Source organism: Lissotriton vulgaris, unplaced genomic scaffold, assembly GCF_964263255.1.
Source record: "Lissotriton vulgaris unplaced genomic scaffold, aLisVul1.2 SCAFFOLD_4450, whole genome shotgun sequence".
Lineage (NCBI taxonomy): Eukaryota > Metazoa > Chordata > Amphibia > Caudata > Salamandridae > Lissotriton > Lissotriton vulgaris.
The window spans coordinates 20,919-47,509 of NW_028248584.1; the positions used below are offsets into that span (position 1 = coordinate 20,919).

A 26,591-nucleotide genomic window follows, 5' to 3' on the forward strand; every position below is an offset into this window, starting at 1 on the left:
CAAGATATTACTTGTTTAAATCTTACTGTTATTGATAAGGGGAACAAGGAACATTATTAATTGGAAAGCCTTCATTAAAAGAAAACTTGAGGAATCAAATTGTGTATTTAGGGGACAGAAGAGATGAACTTTTAAATAACAATCTTGAAATTCAGACACACAGATATTTACACTCTGTTTTTCTAAAGTAAATCCATAACCATGAAGTAGAATCTTTCGAAAGACATGTCAGATGTATTAATCTGAATTCCTCTTTCAAAGAAATGCACAATTAAATGAACTGTGTAAGTCAAGAATGTTGTCAGATAAGAAATCAGCAAAATTAACTATCTTATTACTGATCATACAGATGAGAAAGAAAAAGAACCTCTTGCTCAAATTGTGGATGGGAAAGAACAGTTTTTAGTTTTCAGCTTCTGTACTTATGTTTATGATTAATTCATTTCTTTATATTGTATTATTGCTATCTAGATGGATATAGCCATGTATACATATATACATACTTATACGTTGATAAGTTTCAGTATAAAACTTTGACGTTATGTTTTTCCAAGTCCAAATTCTAAGAAATTAGTGAAATATTAAATCTCATAATTCAAGCAGGTCCCACCGAGATTTGAACTCGGATCGCTGGATTCAGAGTCCAGAGTGCTAACCATTACACCATGGAACCCGGCCATACGTGAGGGATTTTTCCATTGAGACAAAAGAGAGCGCATCAGTGCGGGGGCTTTTCTTACATTGATGAAAAGATATCTCAGTTGAATGCTCATAGTGTAAAGAGCGATAATGTGATTTGATTCTTTTCAGCTACATTCTCCATAAGAGTGTTAAATGTGCAAACGTTTATCAGGACATGCAATTTACAAAATAATGATCATCTTTGACTGAAGAATATTAAAACATTCTACATTTCCAAACTACTACATCCATTTCTCTGTCTCTCACATGGGTGGCTCCAAAGAGCAATGGTTGGCACTTTGGACTTTGCATGCAAAGGTACCAGTCCAATTCTTTGAGGTACTTCTTTACTACTCTTGACCTTTTCCATTTCTGTCATCTTTGTTTATTGATAGCTCCAATCCAACACCAGTAGGTTGAAAGAGACAAATATTGACTCCTTTCAAAATGTCCAACAGCTTGAACAAGTTACAGAAATACAAACTTTATAATACTTTTACATCACATTCCTAGACAAAATAGTGTGACATTACAAAATCATATCCTGTTTTTCTCAAATGCATTTCAGAGGGCTGATTCCCAGCATTCCTTTTTGAAGATTTCCACACTATTGATAAGGCGAATATAGCACATTTTGTAAGAGATGTTTTCTTAAATCAAACCTAGAGAACCACAATGACGGTATCATTCAGATAGTAGAAATGTTTTTTGTATATTAGTATGGAAATTGTGAAATAAAACATTTCTCATGCTGATTTTCAACAGTCGATCTGCAATCATGTAAAATAAGCTTTTGCTTGGAGGCCTCAAAGGTACTGATCTAATTTTCTTTTTTACAATTATTCACAGATCGTATGATATGCTTTGTACAAATCAGCTATGTTGTTAGATCAAAATTGATTAAAAAGTGACTATCTCAATTTCAGGACATATAGAAGAGGAAGGAGAAGGCGCTCATGTTTCAAATGCGGAGAGGCAACAACTGTTCATTATTTTCACCTCTATTAATTATATGTATTTTTATAATGTATATATTTATATTTTCCGATAAATATACATAGACATATAGCGATATATAGGGAGATACATACATATAAGTTGATACGTACAAGTTTATAAGTAAATGAGATGTTTTTCCAATTAATACTTCTAAGAACTGAATGGCAACAAAATCGTAAAGTTTAGATAAGTCCCACTGAGCTTTGTACTTAGATCCCTGTTTTCAGAGTCCAGATTGACAAGCATAACACCATCAACCCACCTGTACTAGGTTGAGCTTTCCGTTTTGACAGAAGAGATTGCATTCACGGGGAAATCTTAATTTTTATTGCAAAATCTTATCTCACATAAAAAGTACTGTTCAACAGAGTCATAGCGTTACTTGAGTCCTTTGTGCAACATACTTCCCTAACATAGTTCAATGGGCAAGAGTTGAACAGAATAGAAAAGTAATACAATTCTGTTTGTCTTTGACTGTAGAAAATAAAAAATGTGAAATGTCCACATTGCTGCAGCAATTTGCTCCCCTGTCACATGGGAGGTTCCATGGTGTAAAGGTTAGCACTTTGGACTTTGAATCCAAGGATCCGAGTTCAAATCTGGGTGGGACCACTTTCATGACTTATGACCAAATCTTTTTCTGTCAAGTGTATTCATAAATATCATAAATCTAACACGGGTAGAGTGAAACATTAATTTATTGATTGTATTTTAAAAGTCTTTTTGATGTGAGCAAATTATAGAACTTTTAGAAAACATGGAAATTAAATTGCTCAAAATAATGAGACATTTTGTGAGCTGACTCTGTTTTCTCAAACTCATCACAAGGGGCTGATGCAAGATATTACTTGTTTAAATCTTACTGTTATTGATAAGGGGAACAAGGAACTTTATTAATTGGAAAGCCTTCATTAAAAGAAAACTTGAGGAATCAAATTGTGTATTTAGGGGACAGAAGAGATGAACTTTTAAATAACAATCTTGAAATTCAGACACACAGATATTTACACTCTGTTTTTCTAAAGTAAATCCATAACCATGAAGTAGAATCTTTCGAAAGACATGTCAGATGTATTAATCTGAATTCCTCTTTCAAAGAAATGCACAATTAAATGAACTGTGTAAGTCAAGAATGTTGTCAGATAAGAAATCAGCAAAATTAACTATCTTATTACTGATCATACAGATGAGAAAGAAAAAGAACCTCTTGCTCAAATTGTGGATGGGAAAGAACAGTTTTTAGTTTTCAGCTTCTGTACTTATGTTTATGATTAATTCATTTCTTTATATTGTATTATCGCTATCTAGATGGATATAGCCATGTATACATAGATACATACTTATACGTTAATAAGTTTCAGTATAAAACTTTGACGTTATGTTTTTCCAAGTCCAAATTCTAAGAAATTAGTGAAATATTAAATCTCATAATTCAAGCAGGTCCCACCGAGATTTGAACTCGGATCGCTGGATTCAGAGTCCAGAGTGCTAACCATTACACCATGGAACCCCGCCATACGTGAGGGATTTTTCCATTGAGACAAAAGAGAGCGCATCAGTGCGGGGGCTTTTCTTACATTGATGAAAAGATATCTCAGTTGAATGCTCATAATGTAAAGAGCGATAATGTGATTTGATTCTTTTCAGCTACATTATCCATAACAGTGTTAAATGTGCAAACGTTTATCAGGACATGCAATTTACAAAATAATGATCATCTTTGACTGAAGAATATTAAAACATTCTACATTTCCAAACTACTACATCCATTTCTCTGTCTCTCACATGGGTGGCTCCAAAGAGCAATGGTTGGCACTTTGGACTTTGCATGCAAAGGTACCAGTCCAATTCTTTGAGGTACTTCTTTACTACTCTTGACCTTTTCCATTTCTGTCATCTTTGTTTATTGATAGCTCCAATCCAACACCAGTAGGTTGAAAGAGACAAATATTGACTCCTTTCAAAATGTCCAACAGCTTGAACAAGTTACAGAAATACAAACTTTATAATACTTTTACATCACATTCCTAGACAAAATAGTGTGACATTACAAAATCATATCCTGTTTTTCTCAAATGCATTTCAGAGGGCTGATTCCCAGCATTCCTTTTTGAAGATTTCCACACTATTGATAAGGCGAATATAGCACATTTTGAAAGAGATGTTTTCTTAAATCAAACCTAGAGAACCACAATGACGGTATCATTCAGATAGTAGAAATGTTTTTTGTATATTAGTATGGAAATTGTGAAATAAAACATTTCTCATGCTGATTTTCAACAGTCGATCTGCAATCATGAAAAATAAGCTTTTGCTTGGAGGCCTCAAAGGTACTGATCTAATTTTCTTTTTTACAATTATTCACAGATCGTATGATATGCTTTGTACAAATCAGCTATGTTGTTAGATCAAAATTGATTAAAAAGTGACTGTCTCAATTTCAGGACATATAGAAGAGGAAGGAGAAGAAGCTCATGTTTCAAATGTGAAGAGGCAACAACTGTTCATTATTTTCACCTCTATTAATTATATGTATATTTATAATGTATATATTTATATTTTCCGATAAATATACATAGACATATAGTGATATATAGGGAGATACATACATATAAGTTGATACGTACAAGTTTATAAGTAAATGAGATGTTTTTCCAAATAATACTTCTAAGAACTGAATGGAAAAAAAATCGTAAAGTTTAGATAAGTCCCACTGAGCTTTGTACTTAGATCCCTGTTTTCAGAGTCCAGATTGACAAGCATAACACCATCAACCCACCTGTACTAGGTTGAGCTTTCCGTTTTGACAGAAGAGATTGCATTCACAGGGAAATGGTAATTTTTATTGCAAAATCTTATCTCACATAAAAAGTACTGTTCAACAGAGTCATACCGTTACTTGAGTCCTTTGTGCAACATACTTCCCTAACATAGTTCAATGGGCAAGAGTTGAACAGAATAGAAAAGTAATACAATTCTGTTTGTCTTTGACTGTAGAAAATAAAAAATGTGAAATGTCCACATTGCTGCAGCAATTTGCTCCCCTGTCACATGGGAGGTTCCATGGTGTAAAGGTTAGCACTTTGGACTTTGAATCCAAGGATCCGAGTTCAAATCTGGGTGGGACCACTTTCATGACTTATGACCAAATCTTTTTCTGTCAAGTGTATTCATAAATATCATAAATCTAACACGGGTAGAGTGAAACATTAATTTATTGATTGTATTTTAAAAGTCTTTTTGATGTGAGCAAATTATAGAACTTTTAGAAAACATGGAAATTAAATTGCTCAAAATAATGAGACATTTTGTGAGCTGACTCTGTTTTCTCACACTCATCACAAGGGGCTGATGCAAGATATTACTTGTTTAAATCTTACTGTTATTGATAAGGGGAACAAGGAACATTATTAATTGGAAAGCCTTCATTAAAAGAAAACTTGAGGAATCAAATTGTGTATTTAGGGGACAGAAGAGATGAACTTTTAAATAACAATCTTGAAATTCAGACACACAGATATTTACACTCTGTTTTTCTAAAGTAAATCCATAACCATGAAGTAGAATCTTTCGAAAGACATGTCAGATGTATTAATCTGAATTCCTCTTTCAAAGAAATGCACAATTAAATGAACTGTGTAAGTCAAGAATGTTGTCAGATAAGAAATCAGCAAAATTAACTATCTTATTACTGATCATACAGATGAGAAAGAAAAAGAACCTCTTGCTCAAATTGTGGATGGGAAAGAACAGTTTTTAGTTTTCAGCTTCTGTACTTATGTTTATGATTAATTCATTTCTTTATATTGTATTATTGCTATCTAGATGGATATAGCCATGTATACATATATACATACTTATACGTTGATAAGTTTCAGTATAAAACTTTGACGTTATGTTTTTCCAAGTCCAAATTCTAAGAAATTAGTGAAATATTAAATCTCATAATTCAAGCAGGTCCCACCGAGATTTGAACTCGGATCGCTGGATTCAGAGTCCAGAGTGCTAACCATTACACCATGGAACCCGGCCATACGTGAGGGATTTTTCCATTGAGACAAAAGAGAGCGCATCAGTGCGGGGGCTTTTCTTACATTGATGAAAAGATATCTCAGTTGAATGCTCATAGTGTAAAGAGCGATAATGTGATTTGATTCTTTTCAGCTACATTCTCCATAACAGTGTTAAATGTGCAAACGTTTATCAGGACATGCAATTTACAAAATAATGATCATCTTTGACTGAAGAATATTAAAACATTCTACATTTCCAAACTACTACATCCATTTCTCTGTCTCTCACATGGGTGGCTCCAAAGAGCAATGGTTGGCACTTTGGACTTTGCATGCAAAGGTACCAGTCCAATTCTTTGAGGTACTTCTTTACTACTCTTGACCTTTTCCATTTCTGTCATCTTTGTTTATTGATAGCTCCAATCCAACACCAGTAGGTTGAAAGAGACAAATATTGACTCCTTTCAAAATGTCCAACAGCTTGAACAAGTTACAGAAATACAAACTTTATAATACTTTTACATCACATTCCTAGACAAAATAGTGTGACATTACAAAATCATATCCTGTTTTTCTCAAATGCATTTCAGAGGGCTGATTCCCAGCATTCCTTTTTGAAGATTTCCACACTATTGATAAGGCGAATATAGCACATTTTGTAAGAGATGTTTTCTTAAATCAAACCTAGAGAACCACAATGACGGTATCATTCAGATAGTAGAAATGTTTTTTGTATATTAGTATGGAAATTGTGAAATAAAACATTTCTCATGCTGATTTTCAACAGTCGATCTGCAATCATGTAAAATAAGCTTTTGCTTGGAGGCCTCAAAGGTACTGATCTAATTTTCTTTTTTACAATTATTCACAGATCGTATGATATGCTTTGTACAAATCAGCTATGTTGTTAGATCAAAATTGATTAAAAAGTGACTATCTCAATTTCAGGACATATAGAAGAGGAAGGAGAAGGCGCTCATGTTTCAAATGCGGAGAGGCAACAACTGTTCATTATTTTCACCTCTATTAATTATATGTATTTTTATAATGTATATATTTATATTTTCCGATAAATATACATAGACATATAGCGATATATAGGGAGATACATACATATAAGTTGATACATACAAGTTTATAAGTAAATGAGATGTTTTTCCAATTAATACTTCTAAGAACTGAATGGAAACAAAATCGTAAAGTTTAGATAAGTCCCACTGAGCTTTGTACTTAGATCCCTGTTTTCAGAGTCCAGATTGACAAGCATAACACCAGCAACCCACCTGTACTAGGTTGAGCTTTCCGTTTTGACAAAAGAGATTGCATTCACGGGGAAATCTTAATTTTTATTGCAAAATCTTATCTCACATAAAAAGTACTGTTCAACAGAGTCATAGCGTTACTTGAGTCCTTTGTGCAACATACTTCCCTAACATAGTTCAATGGGCAAGAGTTGAACAGAATAGAAAAGTAATACAATTCTGTTTGTCTTTGACTGTAGAAAATAAAAAATGTGAAATGTCCACATTGCTGCAGCAATTTGCTCCCCTGTCACATGGGAGGTTCCATGGTGTAAAGGTTAGCACTTTGGACTTTGAATCCAAGGATCCGAGTTCAAATCTGGGTGGGACCACTTTCATGACTTATGACCAAATCTTTTTCTGTCAAGTGTATTCATAAATATCATAAATCTAACACGGGTAGAGTGAAACATTAATTTATTGATTGTATTTTAAAAGTCTTTTTGATGTGAGCAAATTATAGAACTTTTAGAAAACATGGAAATTAAATTGCTCAAAATAATGAGACATTTTGTGAGCTGACTCTGTTTTCTCAAACTCATCACAAGGGGCTGATGCAAGATATTACTTGTTTAAATCTTACTGTTATTGATAAGGGGAACAAGGAACTTTATTAATTGGAAAGCCTTCATTAAAAGAAAACTTGAGGAATCAAATTGTGTATTTAGGGGACAGAAGAGATGAACTTTTAAATAACAATCTTGAAATTCAGACACACAGATATTTACACTCTGTTTTTCTAAAGTAAATCCATAACCATGAAGTAGAATCTTTCGAAAGACATGTCAGATGTATTAATCTGAATTCCTCTTTCAAAGAAATGCACAATTAAATGAACTGTGTAAGTCAAGAATGTTGTCAGATAAGAAATCAGCAAAATTAACTATCTTATTACTGATCATACAGATGAGAAAGAAAAAGAACCTCTTGCTCAAATTGTGGATGGGAAAGAACAGTTTTTAGTTTTCAGCTTCTGTACTTATGTTTATGATTAATTCATTTCTTTATATTGTATTATCGCTATCTAGATGGATATAGCCATGTATACATAGATACATACTTATACGTTAATAAGTTTCAGTATAAAACTTTGACGTTATGTTTTTCCAAGTCCAAATTCTAAGAAATTAGTGAAATATTAAATCTCATAATTCAAGCAGGTCCCACCGAGATTTGAACTCGGATCGCTGGATTCAGAGTCCAGAGTGCTAACCATTACACCATGGAACCCCGCCATACGTGAGGGATTTTTCCATTGAGACAAAAGAGAGCGCATCAGTGCGGGGGCTTTTCTTACATTGATGAAAAGATATCTCAGTTGAATGCTCATAATGTAAAGAGCGATAATGTGATTTGATTCTTTTCAGCTACATTATCCATAACAGTGTTAAATGTGCAAACGTTTATCAGGACATGCAATTTACAAAATAATGATCATCTTTGACTGAAGAATATTAAAACATTCTACATTTCCAAACTACTACATCCATTTCTCTGTCTCTCACATGGGTGGCTCCAAAGAGCAATGGTTGGCACTTTGGACTTTGCATGCAAAGGTACCAGTCCAATTCTTTGAGGTACTTCTTTACTACTCTTGACCTTTTCCATTTCTGTCATCTTTGTTTATTGATAGCTCCAATCCAACACCAGTAGGTTGAAAGAGACAAATATTGACTCCTTTCAAAATGTCCAACAGCTTGAACAAGTTACAGAAATACAAACTTTATAATACTTTTACATCACATTCCTAGACAAAATAGTGTGACATTACAAAATCATATCCTGTTTTTCTCAAATGCATTTCAGAGGGCTGATTCCCAGCATTCCTTTTTGAAGATTTCCACACTATTGATAAGGCGAATATAGCACATTTTGAAAGAGATGTTTTCTTAAATCAAACCTAGAGAACCACAATGACGGTATCATTCAGATAGTAGAAATGTTTTTTGTATATTAGTATGGAAATTGTGAAATAAAACATTTCTCATGCTGATTTTCAACAGTCGATCTGCAATCATGAAAAATAAGCTTTTGCTTGGAGGCCTCAAAGGTACTGATCTAATTTTCTTTTTTACAATTATTCACAGATCGTATGATATGCTTTGTACAAATCAGCTATGTTGTTAGATCAAAATTGATTAAAAAGTGACTGTCTCAATTTCAGGACATATAGAAGAGGAAGGAGAAGAAGCTCATGTTTCAAATGTGAAGAGGCAACAACTGTTCATTATTTTCACCTCTATTAATTATATGTATATTTATAATGTATATATTTATATTTTCCGATAAATATACATAGACATATAGTGATATATAGGGAGATACATACATATAAGTTGATACGTACAAGTTTATAAGTAAATGAGATGTTTTTCCAAATAATACTTCTAAGAACTGAATGGAAAAAAAATCGTAAAGTTTAGATAAGTCCCACTGAGCTTTGTACTTAGATCCCTGTTTTCAGAGTCCAGATTGACAAGCATAACACCATCAACCCACCTGTACTAGGTTGAGCTTTCCGTTTTGACAGAAGAGATTGCATTCACAGGGAAATGGTAATTTTTATTGCAAAATCTTATCTCACATAAAAAGTACTGTTCAACAGAGTCATAGCGTTACTTGAGTCCTTTGTGCAACATACTTCCCTAACATAGTTCAATGGGCAAGAGTTCAACAGAATAGAAAAGTAATACAATTCTGTTTGTCTTTGACTGTAGAAAATAAAAAATGGGAAATGTCCACATTGCTGCAGCAATTTGCTCCCCTGTCACATGGTAGGTTCCATGGTGTAATGGTTAGCACTTTGGACTTAGGATCCGAGTTCAAATCTCGGTGGGACCACTTTCATGACTTATGATCAATTCTTTTTCTGTCAAGTGTATTCATAAATATCATAAATCTAACACGGGTAGAGTGAAACATTAATTTATTGATTGTATTTTAAGAGTCTATTTGATGTGAGCAAATTATAGAACTTTTAGAAAACATGGAAATTAAATTGCTCAAAATAATGAGACATTTTGTGAGCTGACTCTGTTTTCTCAAACTCATCACAAGGGGCTGATGCAAGATATTACTTGTTTAAATCTTACTGTTATTGATAAGGGGAACAAGGAACTTTTTTAATTGGAAAGCCTTCATTAAAAGAAAACTTGAGGAATCAAATTTTGTATTTAGGGGACAGAAGAGATGAACTTTTAAATAACAATCTTGAAATTCAGACACACAGATATTTACACTCTGTTTTTCTAAAGTAAATCCATAACCATGAAGTAGAATCTTTCGAAAGACATGTCAGATGTATTAATCTGAATTCCTCTTTCAAAGAAATGCACAATTAAATGAACTGTGTAAGTCAAGAATGTTGTCAGATAAGAAATCAGCAAAATTAACTATCTTATTACTGATCATACAGATGAGAAAGAAACAGAACCTCTTGCTCAAATTGTGGATGGGAAAGAACAGTTTTTAGTTTTCAGCTTCTGTACTTATGTTTATGATTAATTCATTTCTTTATATTGTATTATCGCTATCTAGATGGATATAGCCATGTATACATAGATACATACTTATACGTTGATAAGTTTCAGTATAAAACTTTGACGTTATGTTTTTCCAAGTCCAAATTCTAAGAAATTAGTGAAATATTAAATCTCATAATTCAAGCAGGTCCCACCGAGATTTGAACTCGGATCGCTGGATTCAGAGTCCAGAGTGCTAACCATTACACCATGGAACCCCGCCATACGTGAGGGATTTTTCCATTGAGACAAAAGAGAGCGCATCAGTGCGGGGGCTTTTCTTACATTGATGAAAAGATATCTCAGTTGAATGCTCATAGTGTAAAGAGCGATAATGTGATTTGATTCTTTTCAGCTACATTCTCCATAACAGTGTTAAATGTGCAAACGTTTATCAGGACATGCAATTTACAAAATAATGATCATCTTTGACTGAAGAATATTAAAACATTCTACATTTCCAAACTACTACATCCATTTCTCTGTCTCTCACATGGGTGGCTCCAAAGAGCAATGGTTGGCACTTTGGACTTTGCATGCAAAGGTACCAGTCCAATTCTTTGAGGTACTTCTTTACTACTCTTGACCTTTTCCATTTCTGTCATCTTTGTTTATTGATAGCTCCAATCCAACACCAGTAGGTTGAAAGAGACAAATATTGACTCCTTTCAAAATGTCCAACAGCTTGAACAAGTTACAGAAATACAAACTTTATAATACTTTTACATCACATTCCTAGACAAAATAGTGTGACATTACAAAATCATATCCTGTTTTTCTCAAATGCATTTCAGAGGGCTGATTCCCAGCATTCCTTTTTGAAGATTTCCACACTATTGATAAGGCGAATATAGCACATTTTGAAAGAGATGTTTTCTTAAATCAAACCTAGAGAACCACAATGACGGTATCATTCAGATAGTAGAAATGTTTTTTGTATATTAGTATGGAAATTGTGAAATAAAACATTTCTCATGCTGATTTTCAACAGTCGATCTGCAATCATGTAAAATAAGCTTTTGCTTGGAGGCCTCAAAGGTACTGATCTAATTTTCTTTTTTACAATTATTCACAGATCGTATGATATGCTTTGTACAAATCAGCTATGTTGTTAGATCAAAATTGATTAAAAAGTGACTATCTCAATTTCAGGACATATAGAAGAGGAAGGAGAAGGCGCTCATGTTTCAAATGCGGAGAGGCAACAACTGTTCATTATTTTCACCTCTATTAATTATATGTATTTTTATAATGTATATATTTATATTTTCCGATAAATATACATAGACATATAGCGATATATAGGGAGATACATACATATAAGTTGATACATACAAGTTTATAAGTAAATGAGATGTTTTTCCAATTAATACTTCTAAGAACTGAATGGAAACAAAATCGTAAAGTTTAGATAAGTCCCACTGAGCTTTGTACTTAGATCCCTGTTTTCAGAGTCCAGATTGACAAGCATAACACCAGCAACCCACCTGTACTAGGTTGAGCTTTCCGTTTTGACAAAAGAGATTGCATTCACGGGGAAATCTTAATTTTTATTGCAAAATCTTATCTCACATAAAAAGTACTGTTCAACAGAGTCATAGCGTTACTTGAGTCCTTTGTGCAACATACTTCCCTAACATAGTTCAATGGGCAAGAGTTGAACAGAATAGAAAAGTAATACAATTCTGTTTGTCTTTGACTGTAGAAAATAAAAAATGTGAAATGTCCACATTGCTGCAGCAATTTGCTCCCCTGTCACATGGGAGGTTCCATGGTGTAAAGGTTAGCACTTTGGACTTTGAATCCAAGGATCCGAGTTCAAATCTGGGTGGGACCACTTTCATGACTTATGACCAAATCTTTTTCTGTCAAGTGTATTCATAAATATCATAAATCTAACACGGGTAGAGTGAAACATTAATTTATTGATTGTATTTTAAAAGTCTTTTTGATGTGAGCAAATTATAGAACTTTTAGAAAACATGGAAATTAAATTGCTCAAAATAATGAGACATTTTGTGAGCTGACTCTGTTTTCTCAAACTCATCACAAGGGGCTGATGCAAGATATTACTTGTTTAAATCTTACTGTTATTGATAAGGGGAACAAGGAACTTTATTAATTGGAAAGCCTTCATTAAAAGAAAACTTGAGGAATCAAATTGTGTATTTAGGGGACAGAAGAGATGAACTTTTAAATAACAATCTTGAAATTCAGACACACAGATATTTACACTCTGTTTTTCTAAAGTAAATCCATAACCATGAAGTAGAATCTTTCGAAAGACATGTCAGATGTATTAATCTGAATTCCTCTTTCAAAGAAATGCACAATTAAATGAACTGTGTAAGTCAAGAATGTTGTCAGATAAGAAATCAGCAAAATTAACTATCTTATTACTGATCATACAGATGAGAAAGAAAAAGAACCTCTTGCTCAAATTGTGGATGGGAAAGAACAGTTTTTAGTTTTCAGCTTCTGTACTTATGTTTATGATTAATTCATTTCTTTATATTGTATTATCGCTATCTAGATGGATATAGCCATGTATACATAGATACATACTTATACGTTAATAAGTTTCAGTATAAAACTTTGACGTTATGTTTTTCCAAGTCCAAATTCTAAGAAATTAGTGAAATATTAAATCTCATAATTCAAGCAGGTCCCACCGAGATTTGAACTCGGATCGCTGGATTCAGAGTCCAGAGTGCTAACCATTACACCATGGAACCCCGCCATACGTGAGGGATTTTTCCATTGAGACAAAAGAGAGCGCATCAGTGCGGGGGCTTTTCTTACATTGATGAAAAGATATCTCAGTTGAATGCTCATAATGTAAAGAGCGATAATGTGATTTGATTCTTTTCAGCTACATTATCCATAACAGTGTTAAATGTGCAAACGTTTATCAGGACATGCAATTTACAAAATAATGATCATCTTTGACTGAAGAATATTAAAACATTCTACATTTCCAAACTACTACATCCATTTCTCTGTCTCTCACATGGGTGGCTCCAAAGAGCAATGGTTGGCACTTTGGACTTTGCATGCAAAGGTACCAGTCCAATTCTTTGAGGTACTTCTTTACTACTCTTGACCTTTTCCATTTCTGTCATCTTTGTTTATTGATAGCTCCAATCCAACACCAGTAGGTTGAAAGAGACAAATATTGACTCCTTTCAAAATGTCCAACAGCTTGAACAAGTTACAGAAATACAAACTTTATAATACTTTTACATCACATTCCTAGACAAAATAGTGTGACATTACAAAATCATATCCTGTTTTTCTCAAATGCATTTCAGAGGGCTGATTCCCAGCATTCCTTTTTGAAGATTTCCACACTATTGATAAGGCGAATATAGCACATTTTGAAAGAGATGTTTTCTTAAATCAAACCTAGAGAACCACAATGACGGTATCATTCAGATAGTAGAAATGTTTTTTGTATATTAGTATGGAAATTGTGAAATAAAACATTTCTCATGCTGATTTTCAACAGTCGATCTGCAATCATGAAAAATAAGCTTTTGCTTGGAGGCCTCAAAGGTACTGATCTAATTTTCTTTTTTACAATTATTCACAGATCGTATGATATGCTTTGTACAAATCAGCTATGTTGTTAGATCAAAATTGATTAAAAAGTGACTGTCTCAATTTCAGGACATATAGAAGAGGAAGGAGAAGAAGCTCATGTTTCAAATGTGAAGAGGCAACAACTGTTCATTATTTTCACCTCTATTAATTATATGTATATTTATAATGTATATATTTATATTTTCCGATAAATATACATAGACATATAGTGATATATAGGGAGATACATACATATAAGTTGATACGTACAAGTTTATAAGTAAATGAGATGTTTTTCCAAATAATACTTCTAAGAACTGAATGGAAAAAAAATCGTAAAGTTTAGATAAGTCCCACTGAGCTTTGTACTTAGATCCCTGTTTTCAGAGTCCAGATTGACAAGCATAACACCATCAACCCACCTGTACTAGGTTGAGCTTTCCGTTTTGACAGAAGAGATTGCATTCACAGGGAAATGGTAATTTTTATTGCAAAATCTTATCTCACATAAAAAGTACTGTTCAACAGAGTCATAGCGTTACTTGAGTCCTTTGTGCAACATACTTCCCTAACATAGTTCAATGGGCAAGAGTTCAACAGAATAGAAAAGTAATACAATTCTGTTTGTCTTTGACTGTAGAAAATAAAAAATGGGAAATGTCCACATTGCTGCAGCAATTTGCTCCCCTGTCACATGGTAGGTTCCATGGTGTAATGGTTAGCACTTTGGACTTAGGATCCGAGTTCAAATCTCGGTGGGACCACTTTCATGACTTATGATCAATTCTTTTTCTGTCAAGTGTATTCATAAATATCATAAATCTAACACGGGTAGAGTGAAACATTAATTTATTGATTGTATTTTAAGAGTCTATTTGATGTGAGCAAATTATAGAACTTTTAGAAAACATGGAAATTAAATTGCTCAAAATAATGAGACATTTTGTGAGCTGACTCTGTTTTCTCAAACTCATCACAAGGGGCTGATGCAAGATATTACTTGTTTAAATCTTACTGTTATTGATAAGGGGAACAAGGAACTTTTTTAATTGGAAAGCCTTCATTAAAAGAAAACTTGAGGAATCAAATTTTGTATTTAGGGGACAGAAGAGATGAACTTTTAAATAACAATCTTGAAATTCAGACACACAGATATTTACACTCTGTTTTTCTAAAGTAAATCCATAACCATGAAGTAGAATCTTTCGAAAGACATGTCAGATGTATTAATCTGAATTCCTCTTTCAAAGAAATGCACAATTAAATGAACTGTGTAAGTCAAGAATGTTGTCAGATAAGAAATCAGCAAAATTAACTATCTTATTACTGATCATACAGATGAGAAAGAAACAGAACCTCTTGCTCAAATTGTGGATGGGAAAGAACAGTTTTTAGTTTTCAGCTTCTGTACTTATGTTTATGATTAATTCATTTCTTTATATTGTATTATCGCTATCTAGATGGATATAGCCATGTATACATAGATACATACTTATACGTTGATAAGTTTCAGTATAAAACTTTGACGTTATGTTTTTCCAAGTCCAAATTCTAAGAAATTAGTGAAATATTAAATCTCATAATTCAAGCAGGTCCCACCGAGATTTGAACTCGGATCGCTGGATTCAGAGTCCAGAGTGCTAACCATTACACCATGGAACCCCGCCATACGTGAGGGATTTTTCCATTGAGACAAAAGAGAGCGCATCAGTGCGGGGGCTTTTCTTACATTGATGAAAAGATATCTCAGTTGAATGCTCATAGTGTAAAGAGCGATAATGTGATTTGATTCTTTTCAGCTACATTCTCCATAACAGTGTTAAATGTGCAAACGTTTATCAGGACATGCAATTTACAAAATAATGATCATCTTTGACTGAAGAATATTAAAACATTCTACATTTCCAAACTACTACATCCATTTCTCTGTCTCTCACATGGGTGGCTCCAAAGAGCAATGGTTGGCACTTTGGACTTTGCATGCAAAGGTACCAGTCCAATTCTTTGAGGTACTTCTTTACTACTCTTGACCTTTTCCATTTCTGTCATCTTTGTTTATTGATAGCTCCAATCCAACACCAGTAGGTTGAAAGAGACAAATATTGACTCCTTTCAAAATGTCCAACAGCTTGAACAAGTTACAGAAATACAAACTTTATAATACTTTTACATCACATTCCTAGACAAAATAGTGTGACATTACAAAATCATATCCTGTTTTTCTCAAATGCATTTCAGAGGGCTGATTCCCAGCATTCCTTTTTGAAGATTTCCACACTATTGATAAGGCGAATATAGCACATTTTGAAAGAGATGTTTTCTTAAATCAAACCTAGAGAACCACAATGACGGTATCATTCAGATAGTAGAAATGTTTTTTGTATATTAGTATGGAAATTGTGAAATAAAACATTTCTCATGCTGATTTTCAACAGTCGATCTGCAATCATGTAAAATAAGCTTTTGCTTGGAGGCCTCAAAGGTACTGATCTAATTTTCTTTTTTACAATTATTCACAGATCGTATGATATGCTTTGTACAAATCAGCTATGTTGTTAGATCAAAATTGATTAAAAAGTGACTATCTCAATTTCAGGACATATAGAAGAGGAAGGAGAAGGCGCTCATGTTTCAAATGCGGAGAGGCAACAACTGTTCATTATTTTCACCTCTATTAATTATATGTATTTTTATAATGTATATATTTATATTTTCCGATAAATATACATAGACATATAGCGATATATAGGGAGATACATACATATAAGTTGATACATACAAGTTTATAAGTAAATGAGATGTTTTTCCAATTAATACTTCTAAGAACTGAATGGAAACAAAATCGTAAAGTTTAGATAAGTCCCACTGAGCTTTGTACTTAGATCCCTGTTTTCAGAGTCCAGATTGACAAGCATAACACCATCAACCCACCTGTACTAGGTTGAGCTTTCCGTTTTGACAAAAGAGATTGCATTCACGGGGAAATCTTAATTTTTATTGCAAAATCTTATCTCACATAAAAAGTACTGTTCAACAGAGTCATAGCGTTACTTGAGTCTTTTGTGCAACATACTTCCCTAACATAGTTCAATGGGCAAGAGTTGAACAGAATAGAAAAGTAATACAATTCTGTTTGTCTTTGACTGTAGAAAATAAAAAATGTGAAATGTCCACATTGCTGCAGCAATTTGCTCCCCTGTCACATGGGAGGTTCCATGGTGTAAAGGTTAGCACTTTGGACTTTGAATCCAAGGATCCGAGTTCAAATCTGGGTGGGACCACTTTCATGACTTATGACCAAATCTTTTTCTGTCAAGTGTATTCATAAATATCATAAATCTAACACGGGTAGAGTGAAACATTAATTTATTGATTGTATTTTAAAAGTCTTTTTGATGTGAGCAAATTATAGAACTTTTAGAAAACATGGAAATTAAATTGCTCAAAATAATGAGACATTTTGTGAGCTGACTCTGTTTTCTCAAACTCATCACAAGGGGCTGATGCAAGATATTACTTGTTTAAATCTTACTGTTATTGATAAGGGGAACAAGGAACTTTATTAATTGGAAAGCCTTCATTAAAAGAAAACTTGAGGAATCAAATTGTGTATTTAGGGGACAGAAGAGATGAACTTTTAAATAACAATCTTGAAATTCAGACACACAGATATTTACACTCTGTTTTTCTAAAGTAAATCCATAACCATGAAGTAGAATCTTTCGAAAGACATGTCAGATGTATTAATCTGAATTCCTCTTTCAAAGAAATGCACAATTAAATGAACTGTGTAAGTCAAGAATGTTGTCAGATAAGAAATCAGCAAAATTAACTATCTTATTACTGATCATACAGATGAGAAAGAAAAAGAACCTCTTGCTCAAATTGTGGATGGGAAAGAACAGTTTTTAGTTTTCAGCTTCTGTACTTATGTTTATGATTAATTCATTTCTTTATATTGTATTATCGCTATCTAGATGGATATAGCCATGTATACATAGATACATACTTATACGTTAATAAGTTTCAGTATAAAACTTTGACGTTATGTTTTTCCAAGTCCAAATTGTAAGAAATTAGTGAAATATTAAATCTCATAATTCAAGCAGGTCCCACCGAGATTTGAACTCGGATCGCTGGATTCAGAGTCCAGAGTGCTAACCATTACACCATGGAACCCCGCCATACGTGAGGGATTTTTCCATTGAGACAAAAGAGAGCGCATCAGTGCGGGGGCTTTTCTTACATTGATGAAAAGATATCTCAGTTGAATGCTCATAATGTAAAGAGCGATAATGTGATTTGATTCTTTTCAGCTACATTATCCATAACAGTGTTAAATGTGCAAACGTTTATCAGGACATGCAATTTACAAAATAATGATCATCTTTGACTGAAGAATATTAAAACATTCTACATTTCCAAACTACTACATCCATTTCTCTGTCTCTCACATGGGTGGCTCCAAAGAGCAATGGTTGGCACTTTGGACTTTGCATGCAAAGGTACCAGTCCAATTCTTTGAGGTACTTATTTACTACTCTTGACCTTTTCCATTTCTGTCATCTTTGTTTATTGATAGCTCCAATCCAACACCAGTAGGTTGAAAGAGACAAATATTGACTCCTTTCAAAATGTCCAACAGCTTGAACAAGTTACAGAAATACAAACTTTATAATACTTTTACATCACATTCCTAGACAAAATAGTGTGACATTACAAAATCATATCCTGTTTTTCTCAAATGCATTTCAGAGGGCTGATTCCCAGCATTCCTTTTTGAAGATTTCCACACTATTGATAAGGCGAATATAGCACATTTTGAAAGAGATGTTTTCTTAAATCAAACCTAGAGAACCACAATGACGGTATCATTCAGATAGTAGAAATGTTTTTTGTATATTAGTATGGAAATTGTGAAATAAAACATTTCTCATGCTGATTTTCAACAGTCGATCTGCAATCATGAAAAATAAGCTTTTGCTTGGAGGCCTCAAAGGTACTGATCTAATTTTCTTTTTTACAATTATTCACAGATCGTATGATATGCTTTGTACAAATCAGCTATGTTGTTAGATCAAAATTGATTAAAAAGTGACTGTCTCAATTTCAGGACATATAGAAGAGGAAGGAGAAGAAGCTCATGTTTCAAATGTGAAGAGGCAACAACTGTTCATTATTTTCACCTCTATTAATTATATGTATATTTATAATGTATATATTTATATTTTCCGATAAATATACATAGACATATAGTGATATATAGGGAGATACATACATATAAGTTGATACGTACAAGTTTATAAGTAAATGAGATGTTTTTCCAAATAATACTTCTAAGAACTGAATGGAAAAAAAATCGTAAAGTTTAGATAAGTCCCACTGAGCTTTGTACTTAGATCCCTGTTTTCAGAGTCCAGATTGACAAGCATAACACCATCAACCCACCTGTACTAGGTTGAGCTTTCCGTTTTGACAAAAGAGATTGCATTCACGGGGAAATCTTAATTTTTATTGCAAAATCTTATCTCACATAAAAAGTACTGTTCAACAGAGTCATAGCGTTACTTGAGTCTTTTGTGCAACATACTTCCCTAACATAGTTCAATGGGCAAGAGTTGAACAGAATAGAAAAGTAATACAATTCTGTTTGTCTTTGACTGTAGAAAATAAAAAATGTGAAATGTCCACATTGCTGCAGCAATTTGCTCCCCTGTCACATGGGAGGTTCCATGGTGTAAAGGTTAGCACTTTGGACTTTGAATCCAAGGATCCGAGTTCAAATCTGGGTGGGACCACTTTCATGACTTATGACCAAATCTTTTTCTGTCAAGTGTATTCATAAATATCATAAATCTAACACGGGTAGAGTGAAACATTAATTTATTGATTGTATTTTAAAAGTCTTTTTGATGTGAGCAAATTATAGAACTTTTAGAAAACATGGAAATTAAATTGCTCAAAATAATGAGACATTTTGTGAGCTGACTCTGTTTTCTCAAACTCATCACAAGGGGCTGATGCAAGATATTACTTGTTTAAATCTTACTGTTATTGATAAGGGGAACAAGGAACTTTATTAATTGGAAAGCCTTCATTAAAAGAAAACTTGAGGAATCAAATTGTGTATTTAGGGGACAGAAGAGATGAACTTTTAAATAACAATCTTGAAATTCAGACACACAGATATTTACACTCTGTTTTTCTAAAGTAAATCCATAACCATGAAGTAGAATCTTTCGAAAGACATGTCAGATGTATTAATCTGAATTCCTCTTTCAAAGAAATGCACAATTAAATGAACTGTGTAAGTCAAGAATGTTGTCAGATAAGAAATCAGCAAAATTAACTATCTTATTACTGATCATACAGATGAGAAAGAAAAAGAACCTCTTGCTCAAATTGTGGATGGGAAAGAACAGTTTTTAGTTTTCAGCTTCTGTACTTATGTTTATGATTAATTCATTTCTTTATATTGTATTATCGCTATCTAGATGGATATAGCCATGTATACATAGATACATACTTATACGTTAATAAGTTTCAGTATAAAACTTTGACGTTATGTTTTTCCAAGTCCAAATTCTAAGAAATTAGTGAAATATTAAATCTCATAATTCAAGCAGGTCCCACCGAGATTTGAACTCGGATCGCTGGATTCAGAGTCCAGAGTGCTAACCATTACACCATGGAACCCCGCCATACGTGAGGGATTTTTCCATTGAGACAAAAGAGAGCGCATCAGTGCGGGGGCTTTTCTTACATTGATGAAAAGATATCTCAGTTGAATGCTCATAATGTAAAGAGCGATAATGTGATTTGATTCTTTTCAGCTACATTATCCATAACAGTGTTAAATGTGCAAACGTTTATCAGGACATGCAATTTACAAAATAATGATCATCTTTGACTGAAGAATATTAAAACATTCTACATTTCCAAACTACTACATCCATTTCTCTGTCTCTCACATGGGTGGCTCCAAAGAGCAATGGTTGGCACTTTGGACTTTGCATGCAAAGGTACCAGTCCAATTCTTTGAGGTACTTCTTTACTACTCTTGACCTTTTCCATTTCTGTCATCTTTGTTTATTGATAGCTCCAATCCAACACCAGTAGGTTGAAAGAGACAAATATTGACTCCTTTCAAAATGTCCAACAGCTTGAACAAGTTACAGAAATACAAACTTTATAATACTTTTACATCACATTCCTAGACAAAATAGTGTGACATTACAAAATCATATCCTGTTTTTCTCAAATGCATTTCAGAGGGCTGATTCCCAGCATTCCTTTTTGAAGATTTCCACACTATTGATAAGGCGAATATAGCACATTTTGAAAGAGATGTTTTCTTAAATCAAACCTAGAGAACCACAATGACGGTATCATTCAGATAGTAGAAATGTTTTTTGTATATTAGTATGGAAATTGTGAAATAAAACATTTCTCATGCTGATTTTCAACAGTCGATCTGCAATCATGAAAAATAAGCTTTTGCTTGGAGGCCTCAAAGGTACTGATCTAATTTTCTTTTTTACAATTATTCACAGATCGTATGATATGCTTTGTACAAATCAGCTATGTTGTTAGATCAAAATTGATTAAAAAGTGACTGTCTCAATTTCAGGACATATAGAAGAGGAAGGAGAAGAAGCTCATGTTTCAAATGTGAAGAGGCAACAACTGTTCATTATTTTCACCTCTATTAATTATATGTATATTTATAATGTATATATTTATATTTTCCGATAAATATACATAGACATATAGTGATATATAGGGAGATACATACATATAAGTTGATACGTACAAGTTTATAAGTAAATGAGATGTTTTTCCAAATAATACTTCTAAGAACTGAATGGAAAAAAAATCGTAAAGTTTAGATAAGTCCCACTGAGCTTTGTACTTAGATCCCTGTTTTCAGAGTCCAGATTGACAAGCATAACACCATCAACCCACCTGTACTAGGTTGAGCTTTCCGTTTTGACAGAAGAGATTGCATTCACGGGGAAATCTTAATTTTTATTGCAAAATCTTATCTCACATAAAAAGTACTGTTCAACAGAGTCATAGCGTTACTTGAGTCCTTTGTGCAACATACTTCCCTAACATAGTTCAATGGGCAAGAGTTGAACAGAATAGAAAAGTAATACAATTCTGTTTGTCTTTGACTGTAGAAAATAAAAAATGTGAAATGTCCACATTGCTGCAGCAATTTGCTCCCCTGTCACATGGGAGGTTCCATGGTGTAAAGGTTAGCACTTTGGACTTTGAATCCAAGGATCCGAGTTCAAATCTGGGTGGGACCACTTTCATGACTTATGACCAAATCTTTTTCTGTCAAGTGTATTCATAAATATCATAAATCTAACACGGGTAGAGTGAAACATTAATTTATTGATTGTATTTTAAAAGTCTTTTTGATGTGAGCAAATTATAGAACTTTTAGAAAACATGGAAATTAAATTGCTCAAAATAATGAGACATTTTGTGAGCTGACTCTGTTTTCTCACACTCATCACAAGGGGCTGATGCAAGATATTACTTGTTTAAATCTTACTGTTATTGATAAGGGGAACAAGGAACATTATTAATTGGAAAGCCTTCATTAAAAGAAAACTTGAGGAATCAAATTGTGTATTTAGGGGACAGAAGAGATGAACTTTTAAATAACAATCTTGAAATTCAGACACACAGATATTTACACTCTGTTTTTCTAAAGTAAATCCATAACCATGAAGTAGAATCTTTCGAAAGACATGTCAGATGTATTAATCTGAATTCCTCTTTCAAAGAAATGCACAATTAAATGAACTGTGTAAGTCAAGAATGTTGTCAGATAAGAAATCAGCAAAATTAACTATCTTATTACTGATCATACAGATGAGAAAGAAAAAGAACCTCTTGCTCAAATTGTGGATGGGAAAGAACAGTTTTTAGTTTTCAGCTTCTGTACTTATGTTTATGATTAATTCATTTCTTTATATTGTATTATTGCTATCTAGATGGATATAGCCATGTATACATATATACATACTTATACGTTGATAAGTTTCAGTATAAAACTTTGACGTTATGTTTTTCCAAGTCCAAATTCTAAGAAATTAGTGAAATATTAAATCTCATAATTCAAGCAGGTCCCACCGAGATTTGAACTCGGATCGCTGGATTCAGAGTCCAGAGTGCTAACCATTACACCATGGAACCCGGCCATACGTGAGGGATTTTTCCATTGAGACAAAAGAGAGCGCATCAGTGCGGGGGCTTTTCTTACATTGATGAAAAGATATCTCAGTTGAATGCTCATAGTGTAAAGAGCGATAATGTGATTTGATTCTTTTCAGCTACATTCTCCATAACAGTGTTAAATGTGCAAACGTTTATCAGGACATGCAATTTACAAAATAATGATCATCTTTGACTGAAGAATATTAAAACATTCTACATTTCCAAACTACTACATCCATTTCTCTGTCTCTCACATGGGTGGCTCCAAAGAGCAATGGTTGGCACTTTGGACTTTGCATGCAAAGGTACCAGTCCAATTCTTTGAGGTACTTCTTTACTACTCTTGACCTTTTCCATTTCTGTCATCTTTGTTTATTGATAGCTCCAATCCAACACCAGTAGGTTGAAAGAGACAAATATTGACTCCTTTCAAAATGTCCAACAGCTTGAACAAGTTACAGAAATACAAACTTTATAATACTTTTACATCACATTCCTAGACAAAATAGTGTGACATTACAAAATCATATCCTGTTTTTCTCAAATGCATTTCAGAGGGCTGATTCCCAGCATTCCTTTTTGAAGATTTCCACACTATTGATAAGGCGAATATAGCACATTTTGTAAGAGATGTTTTCTTAAATCAAACCTAGAGAACCACAATGACGGTATCATTCAGATAGTAGAAATGTTTTTTGTATATTAGTATGGAAATTGTGAAATAAAACATTTCTCATGCTGATTTTCAACAGTCGATCTGCAATCATGTAAAATAAGCTTTTGCTTGGAGGCCTCAAAGGTACTGATCTAATTTTCTTTTTTACAATTATTCACAGATCGTATGATATGCTTTGTACAAATCAGCTATGTTGTTAGATCAAAATTGATTAAAAAGTGACTATCTCAATTTCAGGACATATAGAAGAGGAAGGAGAAGGCGCTCATGTTTCAAATGCGGAGAGGCAACAACTGTTCATTATTTTCACCTCTATTAATTATATGTATTTTTATAATGTATATATTTATATTTTCCGATAAATATACATAGACATATAGCGATATATAGGGAGATACATACATATAAGTTGATACGTACAAGTTTATAAGTAAATGAGATGTTTTTCCAATTAATACTTCTAAGAACTGAATGGAAACAAAATCGTAAAGTTTAGATAAGTCCCACTGAGCTTTGTACTTAGATCCCTGTTTTCAGAGTCCAGATTGACAAGCATAACACCATCAACCCACCTGTACTAGGTTGAGCTTTCCGTTTTGACAGAAGAGATTGCATTCACAGGGAAATGGTAATTTTTATTGCAAAATCTTATCTCACATAAAAAGTACTGTTCAACAGAGTCATACCGTTACTTGAGTCCTTTGTGCAACATACTTCCCTAACATAGTTCAATGGGCAAGAGTTGAACAGAATAGAAAAGTAATACAATTCTGTTTGTCTTTGACTGTAGAAAATAAAAAATGTGAAATGTCCACATTGCTGCAGCAATTTGCTCCCCTGTCACATGGGAGGTTCCATGGTGTAAAGGTTAGCACTTTGGACTTTGAATCCAAGGATCCGAGTTCAAATCTGGGTGGGACCACTTTCATGACTTATGACCAAATCTTTTTCTGTCAAGTGTATTCATAAATATCATAAATCTAACACGGGTAGAGTGAAACATTAATTTATTGATTGTATTTTAAAAGTCTTTTTGATGTGAGCAAATTATAGAACTTTTAGAAAACATGGAAATTAAATTGCTCAAAATAATGAGACATTTTGTGAGCTGACTCTGTTTTCTCACACTCATCACAAGGGGCTGATGCAAGATATTACTTGTTTAAATCTTACTGTTATTGATAAGGGGAACAAGGAACTTTATTAATTGGAAAGCCTTCATTAAAAGAAAACTTGAGGAATCAAATTGTGTATTTAGGGACAGAAGAGATGAACTTTTAAATAACAATCTTGAAATTCAGACACACAGATATTTACACTCTGTTTTTCTAAAGTAAATCCATAACCATGAAGTAGAATCTTTCGAAAGACATGTCAGATGTATTAATCTGAATTCCTCTTTCAAAGAAATGCACAATTAAATGAACTGTGTAAGTCAAGAATGTTGTCAGATAAGAAATCAGCACAATTAACTATCTTATTACTGATCATACAGATGAGAAAGAAAAAGAACCTCTTGCTCAAATTGTGGATGGGAAAGAACAGTTTTTAGTTTTCAGCTTCTGTACTTATGTTTATGATTAATTCATTTCTTTATATTGTATTATTGCTATCTAGATGGATATAGCCATGTATACATATATACATACTTATACGTTGATAAGTTTCAGTATAAAACTTTGACGTTATGTTTTTCCAAGTCCAAATTCTAAGAAATTAGTGAAATATTAAATCTCATAATTCAAGCAGGTCCCACCGAGATTTGAACTCGGATCGCTGGATTCAGAGTCCAGAGTGCTAACCATTACACCATGGAACCCGGCCATACGTGAGGGATTTTTCCATTGAGACAAAAGAGAGCGCATCAGTGCGGGGGCTTTTCTTACATTGATGAAAAGATATCTCAGTTGAATGCTCATAGTGTAAAGAGCGATAATGTGATTTGATTCTTTTCAGCTACATTCTCCATAACAGTGTTAAATGTGCAAACGTTTATCAGGACATGCAATTTACAAAATAATGATCATCTTTGACTGAAGAATATTAAAACATTCTACATTTCCAAACTACTACATCCATTTCTCTGTCTCTCACATGGGTGGCTCCAAAGAGCAATGGTTGGCACTTTGGACTTTGCATGCAAAGGTACCAGTCCAATTCTTTGAGGTACTTCTTTACTACTCTTGACCTTTTCCATTTCTGTCATCTTTGTTTATTGATAGCTCCAATCCAACACCAGTAGGTTGAAAGAGACAAATATTGACTCCTTTCAAAATGTCCAACAGCTTGAACAAGTTACAGAAATACAAACTTTATAATACTTTTACATCACATTCCTAGACAAAATAGTGTGACATTACAAAATCATATCCTGTTTTTCTCAAATGCATTTCAGAGGGCTGATTCCCAGCATTCCTTTTTGAAGATTTCCACACTATTGATAAGGCGAATATAGCACATTTTGTAAGAGATGTTTTCTTAAATCAAACCTAGAGAACCACAATGACGGTATCATTCAGATAGTAGAAATGTTTTTTGTATATTAGTATGGAAATTGTGAAATAAAACATTTCTCATGCTGATT

General features: G+C 33.3%; 11 non-coding genes across 11 annotated transcripts; all 11 read right to left on the reverse strand.

Annotated features, from left to right (window-relative positions):
* Window positions 1-601: 601 nt before the first annotated feature.
* TRNAQ-CUG (transfer RNA glutamine (anticodon CUG)) lies at window positions 602-673 on the reverse strand. The gene has a single exon. It is a non-coding gene; the product is annotated as a tRNA-Gln (tRNA).
* Window positions 674-3,118: 2,445 nt separating this feature from the next.
* TRNAQ-CUG (transfer RNA glutamine (anticodon CUG)) lies at window positions 3,119-3,190 on the reverse strand. Its single transcript has one exon. It is a non-coding gene; the product is annotated as a tRNA-Gln (tRNA).
* A 2,445-nt stretch (window positions 3,191-5,635) lies between these two features.
* TRNAQ-CUG (transfer RNA glutamine (anticodon CUG)) lies at window positions 5,636-5,707 on the reverse strand. Its single transcript has one exon. It is a non-coding gene; the product is annotated as a tRNA-Gln (tRNA).
* A 2,445-nt stretch (window positions 5,708-8,152) lies between these two features.
* Window positions 8,153-8,224, reverse strand: TRNAQ-CUG (transfer RNA glutamine (anticodon CUG)). The gene has a single exon. It is a non-coding gene; the product is annotated as a tRNA-Gln (tRNA).
* A 2,437-nt stretch (window positions 8,225-10,661) lies between these two features.
* On the reverse strand, window positions 10,662-10,733 carry TRNAQ-CUG (transfer RNA glutamine (anticodon CUG)). Its single transcript has one exon. It is a non-coding gene; the product is annotated as a tRNA-Gln (tRNA).
* A 2,445-nt stretch (window positions 10,734-13,178) lies between these two features.
* TRNAQ-CUG (transfer RNA glutamine (anticodon CUG)) lies at window positions 13,179-13,250 on the reverse strand. The gene has a single exon. It is a non-coding gene; the product is annotated as a tRNA-Gln (tRNA).
* A 2,437-nt stretch (window positions 13,251-15,687) lies between these two features.
* TRNAQ-CUG (transfer RNA glutamine (anticodon CUG)) lies at window positions 15,688-15,759 on the reverse strand. Its single transcript has one exon. It is a non-coding gene; the product is annotated as a tRNA-Gln (tRNA).
* Window positions 15,760-18,204: 2,445 nt separating this feature from the next.
* On the reverse strand, window positions 18,205-18,276 carry TRNAQ-CUG (transfer RNA glutamine (anticodon CUG)). The gene has a single exon. It is a non-coding gene; the product is annotated as a tRNA-Gln (tRNA).
* Window positions 18,277-20,721: 2,445 nt separating this feature from the next.
* Window positions 20,722-20,793, reverse strand: TRNAQ-CUG (transfer RNA glutamine (anticodon CUG)). The gene has a single exon. It is a non-coding gene; the product is annotated as a tRNA-Gln (tRNA).
* Window positions 20,794-23,238: 2,445 nt separating this feature from the next.
* TRNAQ-CUG (transfer RNA glutamine (anticodon CUG)) lies at window positions 23,239-23,310 on the reverse strand. Its single transcript has one exon. It is a non-coding gene; the product is annotated as a tRNA-Gln (tRNA).
* A 2,444-nt stretch (window positions 23,311-25,754) lies between these two features.
* On the reverse strand, window positions 25,755-25,826 carry TRNAQ-CUG (transfer RNA glutamine (anticodon CUG)). Its single transcript has one exon. It is a non-coding gene; the product is annotated as a tRNA-Gln (tRNA).
* Window positions 25,827-26,591: the final 765 nt, after the last annotated feature.